The 23,895-nt window shown below is 37.7% G+C and overlaps 1 long non-coding RNA gene across 4 annotated transcripts; it reads left to right on the top strand.

Annotated features, from left to right (window-relative positions):
• The first annotated feature begins 354 nt into the window (after positions 1 to 354).
• On the top strand, positions 355 to 23,313 carry LOC129887501 (uncharacterized). 4 transcript variants are annotated; one of them, XR_008766419.1, is made up of 4 exons: positions 355 to 448; positions 579 to 687; positions 21,801 to 21,863; positions 23,233 to 23,313. It is a non-coding gene; the product is annotated as an uncharacterized LOC129887501 (long non-coding RNA). The 4 variants fall into 4 exon arrangements; XR_008766420.1 differs by lacking the exon at positions 23,233 to 23,313 and adding an exon at positions 14,283 to 14,345 and having other exon boundaries at positions 21,801 to 22,063; XR_008766421.1 differs by lacking the exon at positions 23,233 to 23,313 and having other exon boundaries at positions 609 to 687; positions 21,801 to 22,063.
• The last annotated feature ends 582 nt before the right edge of the window (positions 23,314 to 23,895 follow it).

The following is a 23,895-nucleotide window of genomic DNA, read 5'->3' as shown; positions in this document are numbered from 1 at the left end:
TTTTTTCTGTCTTAGGAATGCAAGAATATAAATATTTTTTACAATCAACATATTACCAAAATCTAGAACTTTTTATTTTTTCTGTTCTAAGTCCTATATGCATTTTGTAGCTTAAAATAGACCTTTTTCATATCTATTTTACAAATCTTGAAGTTTTCCCTTATATTTACTATCGAAAAATGTTATTGGATTGGCTCCACCTATAAGGGGTTTAGATGACCCAAAAGCCCATTAAAAATTCCTACATGTTGAACCCTAGAGCTAGCCTATATAAACACGAAAATCCATCATATAGAGACGGCTAGCATTATATATAAACCCTATCTTTCAAAAAGAAGAGATAACTAGGTTGTAGACAAAGGGGATCCAAGCCACTTTGTGAGAATTTTCAATGTCAGATCACGCGACTCGTGATTGTTGCAAATCTGCTTTCGCTAAGGAGAAAATTGTAAGTCTCCAAAACTAATATTTATAAGTGAAATACTACATATACCAGTGAAAATTACATTATTATCTCTAAAGCTCCCCTTTTGTTCAATTGATTTCTCAATGACTAGCTAGATCTTCTAATTCTGTAGATGATAATTGTTTCATTGAATGCTCCTCAGCGCCCCATATGCTTAGAAGTGATTTTCCATAACACTGGATGATCCATCACAAATCACAGTGGCCAATTTTTTCATTCGGGTATGTAACATAGATTATATTTACATAAACATCTATTCATGTGTATAAATAGATTTACATAAACATCTATATATGTGTGTGTGTTTTGTAGAAGTGGATTAATTATTTATTTTTGTTAGATCTACTTGGCTAGTCTCCTCTTTGTCAGACACATTTCATCGTGTGGGGAAAAGAAACTAAAGTTCTTTGATTGTATTTTACTGCACACTAACAATAGTTTTATCTACTTTTAATAGTTAACCTTTTACGTTATGGTGGGACGGATATAATCCATCCAACTATTCATTACTTTCGTTGTATTAATTTATTTGACAATATTTTCTTATAGTGTGTTCCTCACAGAATGTCATCACATCTCTGTATTTGAAAATAATTTGACTTTTAACTTACCAATTCATATAATATTATTACTTTATATAGTTAACTTTCTACGATGTGGTGAAACGGATATGGCCTATCACCCCTATTGTCACATTCCAAAACCACGAGTCATGATGGTAAATAATACAATCCACCCGTAGGTAAGTCTACCCTTATAACCTTGAATGGGAGCAATTGTCTTAGATAAAACTATTCTTAGTGTGGCATGAGTACTAAAACAACAGATTCTTAGTAGGCATTATAGGCCGATCGAGCTCGAGATTGCAAAAGCATAATAAAGTACAAGAAAGGTAAATTGAAATTAAGTCAGTTAAAAAGTAATTATGATCATAAAACGAGCCATATGTGGTGTAGGGAGTAACTATGGTAGATCCAATGTAATCAAAGCTAGCTAAAACCTAACTGGACCTATAAGCTCAGAAGGTACAAACAAAAGACAAAATAAAAGAGATAAATCCGACTTGATCCCCATAAGCTCGATAAGTATACACAAGAGCTAATAGAAAAGTAGGACAACATAAGGAATAATCAAGGACACCAACCATGAACTCAAGTAAGGACTATCTAGAATCTGACATCGAAACTGTCGCGAAGAAGGTATAGCTCATCCTAGAATCTTAGTTTAGGATTGCCACAATGAAGGCCAGCCTCCTCCGAAAACATTGGCATGAACGATCATTCCTGGAATCTGACATCGAGATAACAAAAAAACATAGCTTCCTTTGGAATCTTACATCAGCGATAGCTAGTCCTTCTCAGAATCTTATATCAAAAAGCCACAATAAAGGGTAAGAATCTTCCGGAATCTTATATTGGAATAGCTAGCCTATTATTAAATCTTACATCGGAATAAACACTGAGAACCTAGATTATCCCAAAATTTTAGATTGGAATAGCTAGTCCCTATCATAATCTTACATCGGAAGTCCACTAAACCAAAGCCAATCCTTTCTTGATACTTACATCGGGAGGGTCCACAGACACAAAAGTAGGACCAAAAGTCTAAAACAAATACTATCACCGAATAATCCACAAATAGACAACACCACTAACAAGAAGGGTTTGCCAAGGGTCCAAGTCCAACCTGAAGGGTCACATCTAAATTGAGCCATATGGGCAACCATGACTAAAGTCTAAGGCACACACTAGCACAACCTAGGTTCAGGCCCTAACTAAGCAATAACTAGGCAATTCCAACTCATAACTAGACCGTGTGATCAACAATAATAATAAAGGAAAGAAGAAGCAATACTATTCTGATTCCCGAATAAACCCAAAATAAGGCTAACTAAGCAATAAGGATATCAATACGAATCATGTTAGCTAACCCAACCTAGAAACGAGCAATTCATCATATTAAAACAATCAACAAGCTAAGTCTAAGATCAGTAAGTTGTAGCCTACCTTAAAGACAAACACACTCATTCCAAATCAACTAGAATGAGGCTTTTGCCTTCCGATTAGCCTCCAAATGATTCCACACCATCAAATTAGTGATTTAAATGTCAACATGAGAGAATCGATACGTATATTGCAATAAGAAAGACCAGGGCCAAAATTGAGTCAAAAATGGGCATGTGGGATCCATGAGTGGGAATCATGAATTGATTCCTCTAATACGTTCACACAAGCTCAAGCAACTTATGCCCGAAAAATGGGCACAATCCAAGTATAATCGAAACTCAAAACCATTGAAAATTAAACAAGATAGAACATGCAATGTAAAATTTGAAAGAGGGGAATTCGATAGAAAATTACTAGATAAAGGTGATACAAACGACCCCTACAACGTCGCCAAGAAAATCACAAAAAATTCTTAACAATGCACACTGATATCTTCCCAAAATTGAGCTCACAACCAGCTTTAATCTAGGAAAATGTAAGATAAATATGAGCTGAAAAATGGTGAAAGAGCAATATAATTGCCGGTCACTTACTCATTGCGGTTGTAGGGCACCAAGGGCCATGATCGCGATGGTCAAGCCATGACTTGGCCCACTGACCCTTCACTATGATTGCGATGGTCAAGGCTCATGAATACCAAGACTAAGAAATTGACCTTTGCAAATGGGGTACCAAGCTCGCGATCGCGAAGACCATTTTCATTGGCCTTCATGAATGTGTCTCCAAACATGCGGATGCGATGATTAAGGCATGGTGCACCAACAAGGGGCTACACCAGCTCAAACGCAATTATACTATGCTACCCCACCAAATTCGACATTTTAGACTCAAAGAAAATGTCAAAACTTCTAAGTGAGGTCGTCTTGATAAAAAGTGAGTCCCACACCCAATACTCCATTTTTTCTATAAGCCATAAGGTACTTCAAATAAGTCCGGAAGTGTCGAGATCTGAAAAAAAGGTCCATCTAGACTAACATTGATATCATGGAGGTAACAGAACAAACATGATTACATTCCAAAGTTGTTTACCTGAAGTTTTAACCAAAAGCAAATGTCTAAACTTCAGAAACTTCAAAACACAGAAACTTGCATAAAAATCAAATGGACTGTCAGATGACCATCCTGTCAGTCCGAGCAAGTTGTAAATGACTAAGGGCATTCATACAAGAACTCTAAAAGCCAAAAATACTAAAAAATGAAGAAAATGATCTAGACAGTGAATACACTTGTATTTTTAAGTATATATCATCAGAACAAAAAACCAATTAATGCTAACAATGATTATAAACTTTAACTTATTAATAGGGTTAATAATATTATTGGTCCTTCTATTAGGAATGGATTCTTATTCAGCATATTTAACCAATTAAAATTTTATCAAAACAAAAATTACGCTATCAATTGTGCAAGTAAAAATGATAATGAAGGAAAAGAGTGAAGAAATTAATAACAAGAGAATGCTCAAATGTACATGTTGATATTTTTTTTAGGTAACAACTTCTTCTTGCAAAATAAACAAAATTTAAGAAAGCCACAAGTAGGTTTCTTTTCGATTATAATGTTTACTGAAAGGGGTTCGATTGGGATAGTGGTTTCGTTAACAATATGTGGAAAAGAATCTCTTTTATGTACCGCCAACATCTTCATTGCCTTCAAGTACTACATTAGTCGTATCATGCTCATGATTTTTGTTTTCTGAATATGTCTATGACTAAAGGAGGGAATATTTATACACATAAATTAGTGTAGTTTAATATGAAGGAAAGAGTATTAAATTATAGCTTTGATTTTATCTGAATCCAATAGCTTTAAATCAGATCCTATTAGAAGCACAATAATTAATTCTGAATCAATTATATGAATTGAGGTGGTCCTAAAATAAAACTCATAAAATTTAAATTGCGAATCTGATCTCACATGTATCAAGATTTTCCCTTGTTCTTATCTTTTTAGCCATGCTTTATCATCTCCCCTTCGCAAATTTGATCTCAATTTTATGATTTGACTTTAGGACTACCTCAATTCATTTATATTACTCTATTTAAAAATAATTATTTGTTCTTTTAATAGAATTTGATTCAAAATTATTGAATTAAGATAAAATCATACCAACTCAAAGTCCTTTTCTGCACATTAAACTACATTGATTTGTATTTATAAATATTTTGCTCCTTCAAGCATTGAGGTATTAAGAAAGAAACATAGAAGGCCGAGAGCAGAAAAGAACTGTGTAGTACTTAAAGTGAAAAAGATGTTGATGTACAAAAAGAAATATGACTTCTTTCCCATAGATTATTAACGAAACCATTGTCCTAATTAAACCCCTTTCAGCAAACACTATAGCCGAAAAGAAACCTACTTGTGGGTTTCTTGAATTTTATTTATTTTTCGAGAAGTTGTTATCTAACCAAGATATCTACATGTACATGATAATATTCTCTTGTAATTAATTTCTTCACTCTTTTGCTTAATCATCACTTTAACATGCACATTTGATAGTATAATTTTTGTTATAATAAAATTTAAATAGAAGGTTAAATATGCTGAATTAAAATGTATTCATAACAGAGGGATCAAAAGTTTTATTAACCCTTTTAATTAAGTTGAAATTTTATAATTATTGTTACCATGAATTGATCTTTTTTCTGATGATATATACTTAAATAACAGGGTAGCAGATTGTTATTGTTAAACCAAAAACTACAAACACACAGAGAAAACAGTACGATCCAACAATGCCTTCTTCTTTGAAGAATTCGACATCATGCTTTAGTCTGATGTTTTTTTCCACCTTTTATCTAGTTTTATCCTTACAATATTTTATTTTGACTATTCTCTTTTCATGTGAGTGTTGTATGTCAATTTATGACTTTCCGTTGTGATAGTCATTAGGATTATAAAATCAGCTCCCGGTAAAGGAGTACTTTTCGAGAATCAAGACCATGAGCATATCACTGATATATAAATGTTGGTTGGGCAGGATCACCCTCTAATAGATGTTCTATATCTGGATATTGTATTTTAGTAGGAGGTTATATAGTATCATGGAAGATAAATAAAAAGAGCGTGGTTACTATATTTAGTGTAGAAGCAACACATCGAACAACGGTTGTGGAAATTTGTGAGCTAGTTTGGATCATACCGTTGCTGAGAGAGCTAAAATTTGGAGAAATCGGTCACATATTGGTAATAATAGGGATGACAATGGAGCGGTACGGGGCGGGTTTAGAACTAGGTGGGGCGGGGCAGGTTTAGATTTATGTGGGGCGGGGCGGGTTAAAGTAATCATTATCAAAATTAAAGCGGGACAGGTTGCGGATTTATGCGGGTTTAAGGTATCTAATAGGAATGTGATGAAAATTAAATCTTTGTAATTAGTAAAAATCAAATATATAAACTTTTTATATTAAACTTTGACTTTAATTTTAACTTTTTTTTAAAAAAAAAATAATTAAACTAGACAAATGTTAATTAGAGTTAATTAGCGATTAAGAAATAATTGTTGAAATATTAACTAGAAACAATTAATTAGTTGTTGAGATGTTAATTAGCGATAAATGAAAAAAAAATTATGAATTTTATTTTCATATTAGACTCAATTAAAAAAGAAAAAACATAAAAATTTATGCGGGGCAGATTGAAAATGGAAAATATTGTTATGCGGGGTGGAGCAGGGCAGTTTAAAAATTTTGCAGGTTGAGCTCAACCCGCCCCGCACCGCCCCGCTCTATTACCATCCCTAGGTAGTAGGGTAAATACATAGATACCCCTTAAATTAAGATCGATTTTTAATTAGTGGGAACCTTAATGTCACAATCTAAAAAAGGGTGTGATTGCACCTTTCTTATTATTCCACTAGGACAGGTCAGTCAAAAGCCTAATAAAAGAAAAAAAAATGGGAGTAAACAGGATATGGACTAGTTTAACCTTAACTTTGCGAATAAAAATCACATACTCAAGTATATCCCCAAAATCTGGTGTCACGTGTACAAGCCTCTAAGTATTACATTAAATTTCAAAGAAATACAAGTTTAAATGTCATTATATCTAGAAAAGAACAAAAACATAACGAATGAATAAGTGATGTCTGTTGGATGAAGTGACAAGCAAGTACCTCACGAACTATTAAGTAAGCCTCGGATGAAGGTGAGAAGGAATAATCAAAATGATCCGGGGTGCTGACATGTATGCATTGATTGAGCATTTTCACGTGTTTTGTGGTACAGTCTCGATTCCTTCATCGTATTTTCACTGCTATTTTTTAGAAGACACATTCTCGTACTTTTACAATTTTTAAACTAATTTTTATGGGATTCATACCACTTGGATCACTTGGATACACTAATTTTTGATATCATTCTTGGCATGGACTGACCTTATGCCTGTTATGCCTTAGTGATTGTAGAACCCAAGTAGTCAAGTTTAAGTTTCTAAATGAGCCAGTTATAGAGTGGAAGGGTAATCCATCTTTGCTTAGGGGTGGATTCATTTCATGCCTTAAGGCTAGAAAGTTGGTTTCCAAAGGGTGTATCTACCACATTGTCCGAGTTAAAGATGGTAGTGTGGAAATACCATCCCTCTAGTCAGTTCCAGTCGTTAATGAGTTTCTAGAAATCTTTCTTGAGGATTTGCCCGGAGTCCCTTTCTATAGGTAGATAGATTTCAGAATAGATGTTCTTCCAGATATGCAGCCTATTTCTATTCTGCCATATAGAATGGCTCCTACTGAGTTAAAAGAGTTGGAAGAGCATTTAAAGGATCTTTTAGATAAGGGATTCATTAGGCCGAGTGTATCACCTTGGGCACTCCTGTCCTATTCGTGCAAAAGAAAGATGGGTCCCTGAGAATGTCCATTGACTATCGTCAACTGAATAAGGTTACCATAAAAAATATGTATCCTATTCCGAAAATTGATGATTTTTTTGACGAACTTCAGGGTGCCACCTGTTTCTTCAAGATAGAACTCAAATCATGCTATCAATTGAAAGTAAGAGAATTTGACATCCCGAAGACAACTTTCAGAACCAGATATAGTCACTATGAGTTTCTAGTCATGTCATTTAGTTTAACTAATGCTTTTGTAGCATTTGTGGACGTCATGAATAGAGTGTTCAAGCGGTATCTAGACATGTTTGTGATCGTATTTATTGATGGCATCCTGAACTATTTGAGGAGTGAGGAGGAGTATGCCAACCATCTCAGGATTATCCTCCAAACTCTTAAGGAAAGGGAGTTATATGCTAAGTTTTCAAAGTGTGAGTTCTAGCTGGCATCTGTGGCATTCTTAGGCCATATTATTTCTAGAGATGGTATTCGAGTTGATTCATAGAAGATTGAAGCTGTTAAGAACTGGTCCAGATCCACATCCCCGACTGATATAAGAAGTTTCTTGGATTTGACCAGCTATTATAGGAGGTTTGTTGATGGATTCTCATCCATATCATTTTCATTGACTAAGTTGAGTCAAAAGAAGACTAAGTTTCAATGGTTCAATGCTTGTGAGGAGAGTTTTCAATGGCTGAAGACAAGATTGACTACAACTCTGATTTTGTCCCTACCTGAGGGAACAAATGGGTTTTTGATTTATTGCAATGTGTCTAGAGTAGGATTGGGTTGTGCTCTAATGAGGAAAGGCAAGGTTATCACATATGCTTCCAGACAAGTTAAGTTTTATGATAGAAATTATCTGACTCATGGTCTGGAATTGACAGCAATAATATTTGCACCCAAGATGTGGCGAAACTATCTTTATGGTGTGCATCTTAATGTGTTCACGGATCTCAAAAGTTTGTATTATGTATTTAGTTAGAAAGAGCTCAACATGAGGCAGAGAAGATGGCTTGAGTTTCTCAAGGACTATGACATGAGTATCCTCTACCATCAAGGTAAAGCTAATGTTATTGCCGATTTACTTAGCAGATTGTCCATGGGGAGTACCGCTCATGTTGAGGAGGAGAAGAAAGAGTTATCCATGGAAGTACATAGATCGCACATGTTGGAATTCGTCTTGTGGGCTTTGATGAGGAAGGTGTTATTTTTCAAAATGGGGCCGAGTTTTCATTAGTTGTTGAGATAATAGAAAAGAGAAGAGCAAGATCCTATTCTCCTCCAATTGAAAGATGATGTTCATAAGCATAAATTAATGGTTTTTACCAAAGGGGGAGATAAAGTGTTGAGGTATCAAGGAAGGTTATGTGTTCCAAGTGTTGACGGTCTTTGAGATAGAATATTGGCAGAGGCCCGTAGCTCCAGCTATTCCATCCATGCAGGTTCTACAAAGATGTGTCACGACTTGACAGAGGTCTATTAGTGAAATGGTATGAAGAATGAAATAGCAGAGTTTGTATCCAAGTGCTCGAATTGTCAACAAGTCAAAGATAAGTATCAAAGGCCTTGTGGTGCAGCTTAGAATATAGAGTTTCCAGAATAGAAGTAGGATATAATCAACATGGATTTCATTACAGGATTACCGCGATCTCACAAACAACATGATTCGATTTGGGTGATAGAGGATAGGATGACTAAATCATCTCACCTTTGCTCGTTAAGACTAGAGATTCACCCAAGAATTATGCAAGGTTGTATATTCGAGATATAGTTAGATTGCATGGAGTTCCCTTGTTCATTATCTCGGATAGAGGTACCCAATTCACTGCATAGTTTTGAAAGTCCTTCTAGAAAGGTTTGGTTTTGAAGGTGAATCTTAGCACCTTTTCCACCCACAAATAGATGGTCATGCAGAACATGCTATTCAAATTCTTGAGGATATGTTGAGAGCCTATGTTATTGATTTCAAGGATAATTAGAATGACCATTTTCCGCTTATTGAGTTTGCTTACAATAACAGCTTTCATTTGAGCATTCAAATGGCTCTATATGAGGCTCTTTATGGGAGGAGATATAGATCGCCAATTGGTTGGTTTGAATTTGGTGAGGCTGAGTGGATAGGACCAAACTTAGTTTATCAAGCTATGAAAAAAGTCAAGATTATACAAAAAAGGTTGAAAACTGCGCAAAGCTGTCAGAAATCCTACATTGATGGTAAGAGAAGAGACTTAGAGTTTGAGGTAAATGATTGGGTGTATAATAAACTTTTTCTCATGAAGTGATTTATGAGGTTTGGTAAGAAAATGAAGTTTAGTCCATGTTACATTGATTTCTACCAAATTATAAAGAGAGTGGGCAACGTCGCCTATCAGTTAGAGCTTTCTTCAGAGTTAGATATCATTCATTCAGTGTTCCATATCTCCATGCTTAAGAAATGCTTGGGAGATTCTTCACTCATTTTTCCTACAAACAACATTGGAGTGAAACATAGCTTGTCTTATGAGGAGGTTCCTGTTCAAATTCTTGATCGTCAAGTTCATAAATTGAGGACCAAAGGAGTCACTTCAGTTAAAGTTTTATGGCGAAACCAATTCGTCGAAGTAGCTACATGGGAAACTGAGGAGAATATGAAGGAAAAGTATCCGCATCTATTCGTTCCTCCTAGTGTTGAAGTTGAAGGTAATATTCCTATTCCCATGTATGAGATTAGTACCTTCTTGAGTTTGATGAAATTGAATGGGTTATCCTTGAGTTTGATGTTTTAAAGTTCTTGTGTTTTATTCATGCTTTGAGTGAATTCACAACTAATAACATTGATTCAATTGGCATTGATATAATAGGAATATTTCGTCTATTAAGGAGGATTCACCGAATACCTGAAATAGAGATAATCATAGAAAATGTGAAATATTTGATAGGATATGCGAAAGTCACCTCCTTTCCTTAGAGTGAGTTATCCTTGAGTTTGATGTTTTAAAGTTTTTGTGTTGTATCCATGCCTTGAGTAAATTCTAAGTGAGGTCATCATTCGAGGACGAATGATTCTAAGGGGGAGATATTGTAACACCTCATACCATTTTAACTCAGATTATTCCAAGAACCAAGATAAATTTTATGGAAAACAAAACAGGGGACCAGGTTCGCGTGGCAGACTTGGAAGGGTATTTTTGCTCCAGATAATTTTTTGAGACCGTAGAGTCCATGATATGTGTGCGTCACGGAGAAGAAAAATTTAGAAAAGTGGATCTAGAATCTAGGTCCTCATCACGGACTAGGAAGTTTTGTTTTGCCCGATATTTGTTTTAATAAAGGGCATTTCGGTCTTACCCCACCTTTTCCAAACTTAACCCACTATATTTTGGGACCAAAATCCATCCCTTATCATTACGCAAAGGGGTTTTTCTCTCATTAACACCCAAAACATTTTGAGAACAAGAATTTAAGAGAAGAGAAGCTAGGGTTCAAGGATTTCAAGCCTAATCTTTAATGTTCGCTTAACAAATCTCATTTCAAGTATGTAAGGCTTTCATAACATTAGGCTAAGTTCTTCCTCGTGCCCTACATCTCTATATAATCAAGTTAAGTTTCAAGATTGAGTTTTAATTCCGATAATGGGAATTCTTGAATTTTCTATATAAATTATATTGTGTTCTTTGTGTATATTCAAATATACCTTGATGAGTTTTTTGAGTTGAGTTTTGAGATTTGGGAAATATTATTTCCATGTCTTCCTGTTCAAGCGACCTAGGGTTGAAGGATTCAAGTTTCCTCTTTCAATTTCAAGACCATAATTCATTGAAGTATGTGGAAATTTCATCCATGTATCTCTTTCTATCCATGGAGTCCCAAAAAATCTTCAATTTTACTTTATGATTTCTTCCAAAAATCTAGGATTTTCATGATTATGCAATGGGATCAATCAATTATGATTTTATTCATTCTCAATAATGTTATTATGCATGATTTCATTTTAATTATATATTTTCAGGGATTTTTACATGAACCCATGCATTATGCCTAATTCATGAATATAAACTATGTTTTGAGAATCATGCATGCATCATAATTTAAGAAAATTATGATTTAAGGATTCTTTTAGATAAAGTATCAAGTATGTTTCTTTGAAAACAAGGTTATTTCAAAGTGAAGTTTCTTATTAGGAAGGATTTTCATGATTTTTATGAAAAAGCTAATCATGATCTAGATGCTTTAGATAAGTGTCTTTTATAAATATGTTATAAAATCATGATATGTTAAAGGAGCTATTTTTATAATTCAAGTATCTTATGATGAATTTGATAATACTAGATTCTTATCATTTTCAAAGACTGATTTATTATGCGTAATATTACGTTGAGAGTTTACTTAGTACCGAGAGGACTTTGGGATGGAGGCTCTCCCGTTAGTAGAGGCGGAGTTCTTTAGTAGCAATCCCCTAGTCCCATAACTACGTGCCCCCATAGGATGTCCCAATTGGACAAATCAGCTTAAGCTAGTGGATCCACATATAGTTCATGTCATGGTCCTTACCTGGAAAGTAGGACAACCTCTTTTTGGTGTGGGGAAGATACTGGACTCTATGTTATAACTCACAGTTTTATATCGGTTAATGATATCTCTAACCCAAGACTTATGATTCTCAAATATGTTATATCAAGGTTATGATTTTCTTATTAGTTTTGCATTGATCGTGTTTCTTGTTTCGAACAATGTTTTAAAGTATTATGTTATACTTTAGCTTTGTTGTTGTATTATCATGTTTTATGTCAGTGCATTGCATAATCTCCATACTCAGTACATTCCATATAGGTCATGATGTTTCATCTCACGCCCACAGTTAGTATTTGATCCTTTCAGCATGCATTTCTTTGGTGAGTCCTCATGGTTTGAGGGCATGGTCACATTATGAGTTCTTTTATGTCTTCTTAAAACTTTTTCAATTTTCAGATTATTCCATGAGATAGTTGTAACACCCCTCAAAATTTTTCCCTAAGATTCGGACCTTCAATGTATACGTGTGGGGTCTAACATAATTATTGTGAAGTATATGCTTGAGTTAAGATGAGTCCCTGAGTAATTGAAGAGTGTTGGAGGTGATGTGGGGTCACAAAGAACCCCTAGGACCAAGCTAAGTCCAAAAGGTTTATCGTGGCTAAAGTTTTTGGATGAGTTCATTTAAGGGGTCGGCTTCTAATGACCCTATCTTTTGAAAGACGACAATTTGGGTGGCCCATGACCTATTAAATTAAAGTTCATCGAGTCTTCTTTCCAATGCCACCAAGAATTTAATTTTTGGAGTTTGGAGTCAAAAGATATGACGATCCTAAGATGAACTAGCACAACAGGAATTACAGGCCTGGGGTGCAACTGCTGGGAATCTGGGCTTGGCACCGCAGTGGCGCGATGCGCCACTATCGCGCCAGGAACAAGCCTCAGTAGTTTGGCCCCTAGCGTGGTGCGCCACTATGAGGTGTGCAGGGTTTTTAAGCCAATTTCCAGAACCCAGAAAATATGGCCTTGGCTCTGTAAGGGCGCGACGCGCCACTATTGCACCAAGAATGTGCCTCAGTAGTTTGGTCTTGGGTGCGGCGCGCTATTAACCGATGTGCAGGTTTTTAGGCGTAATCGACCTGGCGCTACAAGGGCGCAACGCGCCACTATCGCGCCAGGAGCGTTTTAGCCTATTTTTCAAAACTTTTGAGGAGGGGCAATTTGGAAAATTGTCTTAAATTATATATGTATCATCCTTGAGCATTTGGAAACATAATTTTCAGCCTCCCTCTCTCTCTAGAAAAGCCTTAGAAAATTTCCCTCTCCTCTCTTCTTCTCCAAATCCTCCTTCAATAAGATTTGCCTCCAAGAGCTTCAAGATTCAAGCTTTCCATTAAAGACCCAACAACAAGGTTTTCTTCAAGTCTTCACTAAGGTATGTAAGGCTATCTAAAACATGTGTTGAGTCCACCCATGTGCCCTATGCCTTCTTTGAGAATAAACGTTCATAGGAATGGAGTTTCTTGCTAGGGTTATGTTCAAATGAGTCTTATCATCTATTAAATTGATTCTTGCTATGTTGATGAGGTTGAGTCAAGAAACTTCTAAAAAGAGCCTTTATGGGAGTATGAGTTGATGAAGATGAGTTGTTAAATATGTTTTATTGATCTTCTTAACTATGTAGATTATGATAAAGGATGTTATTTTTCTTTAAAATGTTGCTTATTTTGAAGTGTCAATTTAAAGCCTTGAAATTGTGATGAGTCTCAAAGATTAATCAAATGGATGTAGGAAATGATTGGTTATGTCTATATGTTGCTATAAATGTGCATTTAAATTACTTTTGAAAGATATGATTGAGATTGATCGGATAGTATGATTGAGAGAGATTTGATTGTGATAGAGTTGACGAGTTGACAAAGTTGTAATGAGACTTGTCGATATGATTTGATTGAGTTGATTGGATTGTGTTTTATGAGCATTGAGTCTTGGGAGGAGTATCGAGCACCGAATTGGGTAAGAGTATAGTCCATAGTCGAACCCAATAACTACGTTGCCAAACGTAGGAGGGGATTGAACCGTTAAAGTCGGATGCTTCCCCAAATTTATTGTCCTGACATTATAGGACTTGGTTGGATTGGATCCATGATTGGTTGATTCATTCATACCCTATCAAAGTATGAACGCACGCGGCAACAACGTCGGTTTGTTGTACTTTCACTGGCTCATAAGTGATGGTTGTCGGATAAGAGAAACTCCCAAATAGGTCTTGATAGTACTCTGAGTCGTATTGAGTTGATTTGTATATGATTTGGTCCCGTCTAAACTATATTCTTGCTTAGACTTAGGACACTTGATTGAGTTGTTATTTCTCTTGAGTTGAGATTCTGAGTTGATTTGATTCTTCCTTGATGTTCGTTTCAGTCGGCATTTTACATTCTCGTACATTCCATGTACTGACGCTATTTGGCCTGCATCATTTTATGATGTAGAGACAGGTACTAGAGATCATCAACCGGCGCACCATTGAAGATCCACACATTTCTAGTTAGTTGGTGAGTCCTCCTAGTTTCCGGAGGATATTGAGTTTCCTGTATATTTTTGTGTTGTTCCTGTATTTTGATTGTGGGTATCCATGGGCTTGTCATTGGCACCTCCTAGATTTTTTATAGAGGCTTTATTGACCAGAGCGTAGAAATGTTGGATTGTTCTTTTGAGTAGTTCTTCTATAACTGTTTTGTTGGTTTGATAGTTATTTGGCCTTTGGACCTGAATTATAACTAGTACTTCATTGATTGAGTCTTCCGCTAAGAGAATGTGTTTGTATAAATATGTGATTGGACTAGGTGGTTCGCTTGGAAGCCAGAAATGGCTTTCGAGTGTCGGCCACGCCAAGGGTACCCTCCCGGGGCGTGACAAACATGGTATCAGAGCACAGAGTTCAAGTATCCTAGGGAGTCTATGAAGCCGTGTCTAGTAGAGTCTTGCTTATGGGTGTGTTGTGCACCACACTTATAAGCAGGATACTATAAGACATTAGGAATTGTTTCACTTCTTTCATACTCTGAAATCGTGCGATAGAGTTAAACTCTATAAAACTCCTTTCTAATTCGTGCATTTATGCATTATAGATAAGGCCTCCTAAACGTACGGCTAGCCAGAGGAATGTTGATAACGCAAAGATGTTGTAGTCAGAGGTACACCCATCGAGGGCTAGAGGCCAACCTGCAAGATATACGGAGGCACCCTAAGTGCCTGCTACTCTGCCTGCACCCACTTCAGAGGTAGAATTTCGAGGGGCAATTGCTATGCTCACTCAATTAGTGGCTTCCCAAAATGGTAACCAGAGTTCGCCGACTCTTAGCTCTAGTTCCCAAGAACCGTCTGCTGCCACTAGAATTAGAGACTTTCTAAGAATGAATCCGCTGGCATTCATGGGTTCTAAGGTTGATGAAGATCCCTAAAGTTTTATTGATGAGATGTGGAAAATTCTGAAAGCTATGCATGCTACGGAAATTGAGGGGGTTGAGTTGGTGTCTTATCAACTCAAGGATGTGGCAAACATTTGGTATAACCAATGGGAATAAGGTAGAGGTGAGGATGCTGAACCTGCTATGTGGGATGAATTTGAGGGAGCCTTTCTTGACCATTTCTTTCCCCGAGAATTGAGGAAAGCGAAAGTGGAGAAGTTTGTGAATCTAAAACAAGAAGGCATGACTGTTAAAGAATACGGCCTGAAGTTCATCCAGCTGTCCAGGTATGCTCAAGAGATGATCCTGGATGTGAGGTCGAAAATGAGGAAGTTTGTCTCCAGTTTGGGAAGACATGTAAAGAAGGAGTGCAAAGCGGCATTATTAATCTCCGATATGGATATTTCAAGGTTAATGGTGTACGCCCAATAGGTGGAGGATGAGAAGAGAAAAGATAGAGAGGAGCACCTGAGAAAGAAGGCAAGATCAGTGGGCCATGAGAATGAACAGAGGTAAAACAAGGGCAACAGGTTCTTCTTCCATAAGAGGCCTTCTAATTATGCCTCATCCACTGCCAATGCACCTATGTCATAGAACAGGTATGATCAGCAAGGTTAGAGTCACCATAATTTCAGACCCCAGGGTTCTTAATCCCAAGCTAGCGTGGGTCAAGGTTCGTAAGGAAAGCCACCATGCGTTAAGTGTGGTAAGCTCCACTTGGGAGAGTGCAGAGTGGGAAGGGTTGGTTGTTATAAATGCGGCCAAATAGACTATTTTCAGAAGGAATGTCTAGCATTGGGGAACAGATCCAGCTATTCTACCACTACACCACCAGCTAGAGGTAATTAGAGGGGTACTACTTCAAGTATGAGCGGAGGTACAAACCGACTATATGCCATGGGTAGTCGTCAAGATCAGGAGAACTCCCCAAATGTCGTGACGAGTATGATTCGAGTCCTTTCTCTTGACTATTATGTTCTGATGGATTCGGGTGCCACACTATCTTTTGTGACTTCTTACATAGCTAGTCAATTCAATAAAATTCCTAAACGTCTTCTTGAGCCTTTTAGTATAGCTACTCCTGTCGGTGATTCTGTCTTAGCTGAGAGAGTCTATAGAGATTGCACTGTGTCAATTCATCACAGGGATACCTTGGCTGACTTGGTTGAGTTGGACATGGTTGATTTCGATGTGATACTTGGCATGGACTGGCTTTATGTCTGTTATGCCTCTATTTATTGTAGGACTCAGATTGTCACGTTCAAATTTCCAAATGAGGTTGTCTTAGAGTGGAAGGGTAGTCCTGTTGTGCCTAAGGGTAAGTTTATTTCATACCTTAGGGCCAGGAAGCTAATCTCAAAAGGGTGCATTTATCACCTTGTCCGAGTGAAAGATGACAATATTGAGTCTCCATCCCTTGAGTCGGTTCCGATTGTCAACGAGTTTCCGGATATCTTTCCTGAAGATCTTCCTGGAGTCCCTCCTGATAGGGAGATTGACTTTGGGATTGATGTTCTTCCTGATACCCAGCCTATCTCAATCCCTCCCTATAGAATGGCTCCGGCTGAGTTGAAGGAGTTGAAGGAGCAGTTGAAGGACTTGTTAGATAAGGGATTTATTAGGCCGAGTGTCTCACCATGGGGTGCTCCGGTTCTATTTGTGCGAAAGAAAGATGGGTCCCTTAGAATGTGTATTGACTATAGGCAGCTGAACAAGGTCACCATAAAGAACAAATACCCTCTCTCCAGAATAGATGATTTATTTGATCAACTTCAGGGTGCCACTTGTTTCTCAAAGATAGACCTAAGTTCGGGCTACCATCAGTTGAAGGTGAGGGAGTGTGATGTCCCAAAGATAGCTTTTTGGACCCGCTATGGCCACTTCGAGTTCTTAGTGATGTTCTTCGGGTTGACTAATGCCCCCGCAACTTTTATGGACCTCATGAACCGAGTATTTAAACCGTACCTTGATATGTTTGTGATTGTATTCATAGAAGATATCTTGGTTTACTCCAAGAATAAGGAGGAGCAAGCCCATCATCTTAGAGTCGTCTTGCAAACTCTGAAGGACCAGGTATTGTATGCAAAGTTCTCCAAGTGTGAATTTTGGCTTACATCAGTGGCTTTCCTAGGCCATATTATATCTGGAGATGGTATTCAGGTTGATGCTCAAAAAATTGAGGCAGTGAAGAATTGGCCCAGACCCATATCCCCGATAGAGATAAGAAGCTTCTTGGGTTTGGCCGGCTATTATCGAAGGTTTGTAGAGGGATTCTCATCCATATCATCACCATTGACTAAGCTGACCCAAAAGAAGGCTAAGTTCCAATGGTCCGATGCTTGTGAGGAGAGTTTCCAAAAATTGAAGACCAAGTTAACCACTGCTCCTGTCCTGACTTTGCCCAATGGAACAGAGGGCTTTGTGATCTATTTTAATGCATATAGAATTGGGTTGGGCTTGTGTTGATGCAGAGGGGGAAGGTGATAGCCTATGCTTCAAGACAGCTTAAGGTTCATGAGAGAAACTACCCAACTCATGACCTTAAGCTGGCAGCTGTGGTGTTTGAGTTTAAAATTTGGCACCACTACTTGTATGGACTGCATGTTGACATGTTCACTGATCACAAGAGCTTACAATACGTCTTTATCTAGAAGGAACTCAACCTGAGGCAAAGGAGATGGCTCGAGCTACTTAAGGACTATGATATGAAATCCTCTACCATCCAAGTAAAGCTAATATTATTGCTGATGCTCTTAGCAGGTTTTCTATGAGTAGTACTGCCCATATAGAGGGGGGAAGGAAAGAATTGGCTAGAGAGGTGCATAGATTAGCCCGATTGGGAGTTCGTCTCGAAGAGAACCATAAAGGTGGGGTTAATGTTCCAGATGGGGCTGCATCCTCATTCGTGACGGAGGTAAAAGAAAAGCAAGATCAGTATCCCGTCCTCCTCCAATTGAAGGAAGTTGTTCACAAACAAGAGGTGATTGTTTTTACCAAAGGGGGAGATGGTGTGTTAAGGTACCAAAATAGGTTGTGTGTACCTGATATCGGTGATGTTCGAGAGAGGATTATGGCCGAAGCGCATAGTTCTAGATACTCTATTCATCCGGGCTCTACAAAAATGTACCATGACTTGAGAGAAATCTATTGGTGGAGTGGGATAAAGAGAGATATTGCGGAATTCATTTCTAAGTGCCTGAATTGCCAACAGGTGAAGGTTGAGCACCAAAGGCTATGTGGTTTAGCTCAAAATATAGAAATTCCAGAATGGAAGTGGAAAATGATCAACATGGACTTAATTACAGGTCTGCCGAGGTCCCGAAAACAACATGATTCGATTTGGGTGATTGTGGATAGAATGATGAAATCAGCTCACTTCTTGGCAGTTAAGACTACTGACACCATAGAGGATTATGCAAAATTATATATACAGGAGATCGTCAGATTGCATGGGGTCCCTTTGTCTATCATTTCAAACAGAGGAGCTCAATTCACTTCCCAATTTTGGAAATCCTTTCAGAAGGGATTAGGGTCGAAGGTGAACTTGAGTACGACCTTTCATCCCCAGACAGATGGCCAAGAAGAGCGCACCATCCAGACATTGGAAGATATGTTGAGGGCATGTGTGCTGGACTTCAAAGGAAATTGGGATAATCACTTACCTCTCATAGAGTTTGCATATAATAATAGCTATCATGCAAGCATTCAAATGGATCCTTATGAAGCTTTGTATGAGAGGAGGTGTAGATCGCCAATTGGATAGTTTGAAGTTGGTGAAGCTGAGTTGATTGGGCCCGATCTTGTTCACCATAACATAGAGAAGGTGAGAGTCATTCAAGACAGGCTAAAGACAGCCCAAAGCCGCCAAAAATCTTACACCGATGTGAGGAGGAGAGACTTAGAGTTTGAGGTGGATGATTAGGTGTACTTGAAAGTGTCAACCATGAAGGGCGTCATGAGGATTGGAAGGAAGGGGAAGCTCAGTCCTCGATATATTGGTCCTTACCAGATTTTGAGGTGGATTGAGAGTGTTGCCTATGAGTTGGAGTTACCCTCAGAGCTGGCCTCTATTCATCCGGTATTCCACGTTTCGATGTTGAAGAAGTGCTTAGTCAATCCCTCATTGGTAGCCCCCATTTATAGTATTGGAGTTAAGCATAGCTTATCCTATGAAGAGGTTCCGGTCCAAATTCTTGATCGCCAAATCCGCAAATTGAGGAACAAAGAGATCGCCTCAGTTAAAGTCCTGTGTAGGAATCAATTTGTTGAGGAAGCCACATGGGAAGCAGAGGAAGACATGAAATCTAAATATTCCCATCTATTCGTGCCTACTGACGAGATTATTGAAGGTAATGTCCATTTTCTTGACTTAAAAAAAATTTGTTTGCGCATTATGAGTTTGATTGGTAAATTGTTTGAGAATTTGATTAACTGAATAACTGAATTCTAATTGTGATTTGTACCCCGAGTCCATTCTTGGTTACTCGTCATTCGAGGACGAATGATCCCAAGGGGGAGATAATCTAACACCCCTCAAAAAAATTCCCTAAGATTCGGACCTTCCGTGTATACGTGTGGGGTCTAACTCAATTATTGTGAAGTATATGCTTGAGTTAAGATGAGTCCCTAAGTAATTGAAGAGTGTTGGAGGTGATGTGGGGTCACAAAGGACCCTTAAGACCAAGCTAAGTCTAAAAGGTTCGTCGTGGCTAAAGTTTTTGGATGAGTTCGTTTAAGGGGTCGACTTCTAACAACCCTATCTTTTGAAAGACGACAATATAGGTGGCCTATGACCTATTAAATTAAAGGTTGTCGAGTCTTCTTTCCAACGCCACTAAGAAAATAATTTTTGGAGTTCGGAGTAAAAAGATATGACGATCCTAAGACGAACTAGCACGACAGGAATTTCAGGCCTGGGGTGCAACTGCTGGAAATCTGGGCTTGGCGCCGTAGTGGTGCGACAAGCCACTATCACGCCAGGAACAAGCCTCAGTAGTTTGTCCCTTGGCGTGGTGTGCCACTACCAGGTATGCTGGGTTTTTAAGCCAATTTCCAGAACCCAGAAAATATGGCCTTGGCGCTGTAAAGGCGCGATGCGCCACTATTGCACCAAGAATGTGCCTCAGTAGTTTGGTCTTTAGCGCGACGCGCTATTAACCGATGTGCAGGTTTTTAGGCGTAATCGACCTGGCGCTACAAGGACGCGATGCGCCACTATCACGCCAGGAGCGTTTTAGCCTATTTTTCAAAACTTTTGAGGAGGGAAATTTGGGAAATCGTCTCAAATTATATATGTATCATCCTTGAGCATTTGGGAACATAATTTTTAGCCTCCCTCTCTCTCTAGAAAAGCCCTAGAAAATTTCCCTCTCCTCTCTTCTTCTCCAAATCCTCCTTCAACAAGATTTGCCTCCAAGAGCTTCAAGATTCAAGCTTTCCATTAAAGACCCAACAACAAGGTTTTCTTCAAGTCTTCACTAAGGTATGTAAGGCTATCTAAAACATGTGTTGAATCCACCCATGTGCCCTATGCCTTCTTTGAGAATAAACGTCCATAGGAATGGAGTTTCTTGCTAGGGTTATGTTCAAATGAGTCTTCTCATCTATTAAATTGATTCTTGCTATGTTGATGAGGTTGAGTCAAGAAACTTCTAAAAAGAGCCTTTATGTGAGTATGAGTTGATGAAGATGAGTTGTTAAATATGCTTTATTGATCTTCTTAACTATGTAGATTATGATAAAGGATGTTATTTTTCTTTAAAATGTTGCTTATTTTGAAGTGTCAATTTAAAGCCTTGAAATTGTGATGAGTCTCAAAGATTAATCAAATGGATGGAGGAAATGATTGGTTATATCTATATGTTGCTATAAATATGCATTTAAATTACTTTTGAAAGATATGATTGAGATTGATCGGATAGTATGATTGAGAGAGATTTGATTGTGATAGAGTTGACGAGTTGACAAGGTTGTAATGAGACTTGTCGATATGATTTGATTGAGTTGATTGGATTGAGTTTTATGAGCATTGAGTCTTGGGAGGAGTATCGAGCACCGAATTGGGTAAGAGTATAGTCCATAGTCGAACCCAATAACTATGTTGCCAAACGTAGGAGGGGATTGAACCATTAAAGTCGGATGCTTCCCCAAATTTATTGTCCTAACATTATAGGACTTGGTTGGATTGGATCCATGATTGGTTGATTCGTTAATACCCTGGCAAAGTATGAATAGACGCAACAACAACGTCGATTTGTTGTACTTTTACTGGCTCATAAGTGATGGTTGTCGGATAAGAGAAACTCCCAAATAGGTCTTGATAGTACTCTGAATCGTATTGAGTTGATTTGTATATGATTTGGTCCCTTCTAAACTATATTCTTGCTTAGACTTAGGACACTTGATTGAGTTGTTATTTCTCTTGAGTTGAGATTCTGAGTTGATTTGATTCTTCCTTGATGTTCATTTTATTCGGCTAATTTACATACTCGTACATTCCATGTACTGATGCTATTTGGCCTGCATTATTTTATGATGCAGATAAAGGTACTAGAGATCATGAACCAGCGCACCGTTGAAGATCCACACACTTCCAGCTAGTTGGTGAGTCCTCCTAGTTTCCGTAGGATGTTGAGTTTGCTGTATAGTTTTGTGTTGTTCCTGTATTTTGATCGTGGGTAGCCATGGGCTTGTCATTGGCACCTCCTAGATTGTTGATAGAGGCTTTATAGACCAGAGCATAGAAATGTTGGATTGTTCTTTTGAGTAGTTCCTCTGTAACTGTTTTGTTGGTTTGATAGTTATTTGGCCTTTGGCCCTAAATTATGACTAGTACTTCATTGATTGAGTCTTCTGCTGAGAGAATGTGTTTGTATAAATGTGTGACTGGACTAGGTGGTTTGCTTGGAAGCCAGAAATGGCTTTCGAGTGCCGGCCACGCCTAGGGTACCTTCCTAGGGCGTGATAATTGTGCTTGTCCTATGTTACACCTATGATAGTAGAGGTTATGTTAGATTTAGTATGATTTCCGCATTATAAGTTGTTATACTTAGATACACCTTATGTTTAGATTACTATTTTGAGACTTATCTTTTGCTTTTCGATTTGCTTGCATATGGTATTTATCTTAGAGTCGTGCTTATGTCAAGTGGCTTGTTTAGGGCCTCTCGGGATCGTATTCACCATGTCACATCTAGGAGGTAACTTGGGTCGTGATTGTTGGGTAGTTAATCATTCTTATGAACTAGACTATGGGATAGGATCATAGCATGAGATTTAGATGTTGGAAATTGTTGATTAAACTATTTCACATGTGTGGGGGCTTATTGTTGCTATTTTGCAAGTGTGGAGGCTTGTTTATATTATTTTGCCCTAGTAGGGGCTTATTTGTGTTGATTAGCTGGTGTGGGGGGCTCATGTGATATTATTATTCCCTTTGAGAGCATGTTTTCATGAGATTACCGATGAGAGGAGTTGGAGCTGACTATTCTATTGTGTTGACTTGAAATGCCTAAGTGAAGAGCTTGAGTTGATTTTTGTCACTACTTAAAATAAAATGAATGGATTTCAAAAGGTAAATATATGTTTCAAATGAATTCTTCCACTACTTTCGCTATATAAGGGCGTATATCATGATTTATCGAGTTTGTGAACATTGGATTCTTTTAGACTTATGTTGAACTAATTATGCCTCTGTGTTGTATGTATTGTAATGTATTCATCCTCATTCATCATATCATTGTTCATGGGAAGTTAAAAACTGTGGAAGTACTAGTTTGAGAAAGAAAATGAGACATCTTAGACACTTTAAATTGGTGGAACCGATGCTAGAATGAGACTTTTCAATATGCAGGTAGAAGTGTTTCATAGTTTATTCGTAAGATCTGATTGACTACTTTATACTCAGCCAGCTAATCCTACTGAGTACATGTGAATTGTACTCACCCCTACTTCTATTTTTATTATAATGCAGATTCTAGTCAGGGTGTTTCTCATGATGGCTTCTCATGACGGCTGATCGAATCTAGCTGACTGGGTCTATTTGAAGTCGTGGTGAGATCTTTATTTTCGAATCACCATTAAACTTCATCTATCATTGACAATATTTACTTTCTCTTCAAAGACTTGAGATGTATTTCAGATTCTGAAGATGTAGTAGATGCTCTTTATGCTTATGACATCAGGTTTTCGGAACTTCTTTGTTGTATCTTGGTTTCCTTTGTTTGTGTCCTAAGAGTCTTGTATGTATTTTATCTTCTTTTCCGTAAATTTTTAGATAATTTTTGAGTTGGATCATCTAGTTTACACACCAAGTTGGGTTTGGGGTGTGTGCCATTATGAACTTAATTTTAGGATTGTGATAGTTTGAGTCTCCGGAGCCTAGGCCACGAGGTACAAATTTGCTTTAGGATGCCTTAGAATAAGTTTGACTGATTCAGGATAGGCTTAGGTCAGCATAGAGTAGGCATAAGAATTATGCTGACCATAGGCGTCCGTCTTTCAGATTCTAAGTTTATGACCTATGTTCCTACGAGTATCGCCCATAAAAGGCGTTATGAGATAGAAAGGTGGGGAAAGCTTAGCCCTGTTGAATTAGTCCAGTTGAGATTCTTCGGACAATGGTGATGTCGCTTGT

The sequence above is a fragment of the Solanum dulcamara genome, chromosome 1, assembly GCF_947179165.1.
Source record: "Solanum dulcamara chromosome 1, daSolDulc1.2, whole genome shotgun sequence".
NCBI lineage: Eukaryota > Viridiplantae > Streptophyta > Magnoliopsida > Solanales > Solanaceae > Solanum > Solanum dulcamara.
The sequence above is the reverse complement of the archived record's forward strand: the minus strand, read 5'-3'. Positions and strand labels throughout refer to the sequence as shown.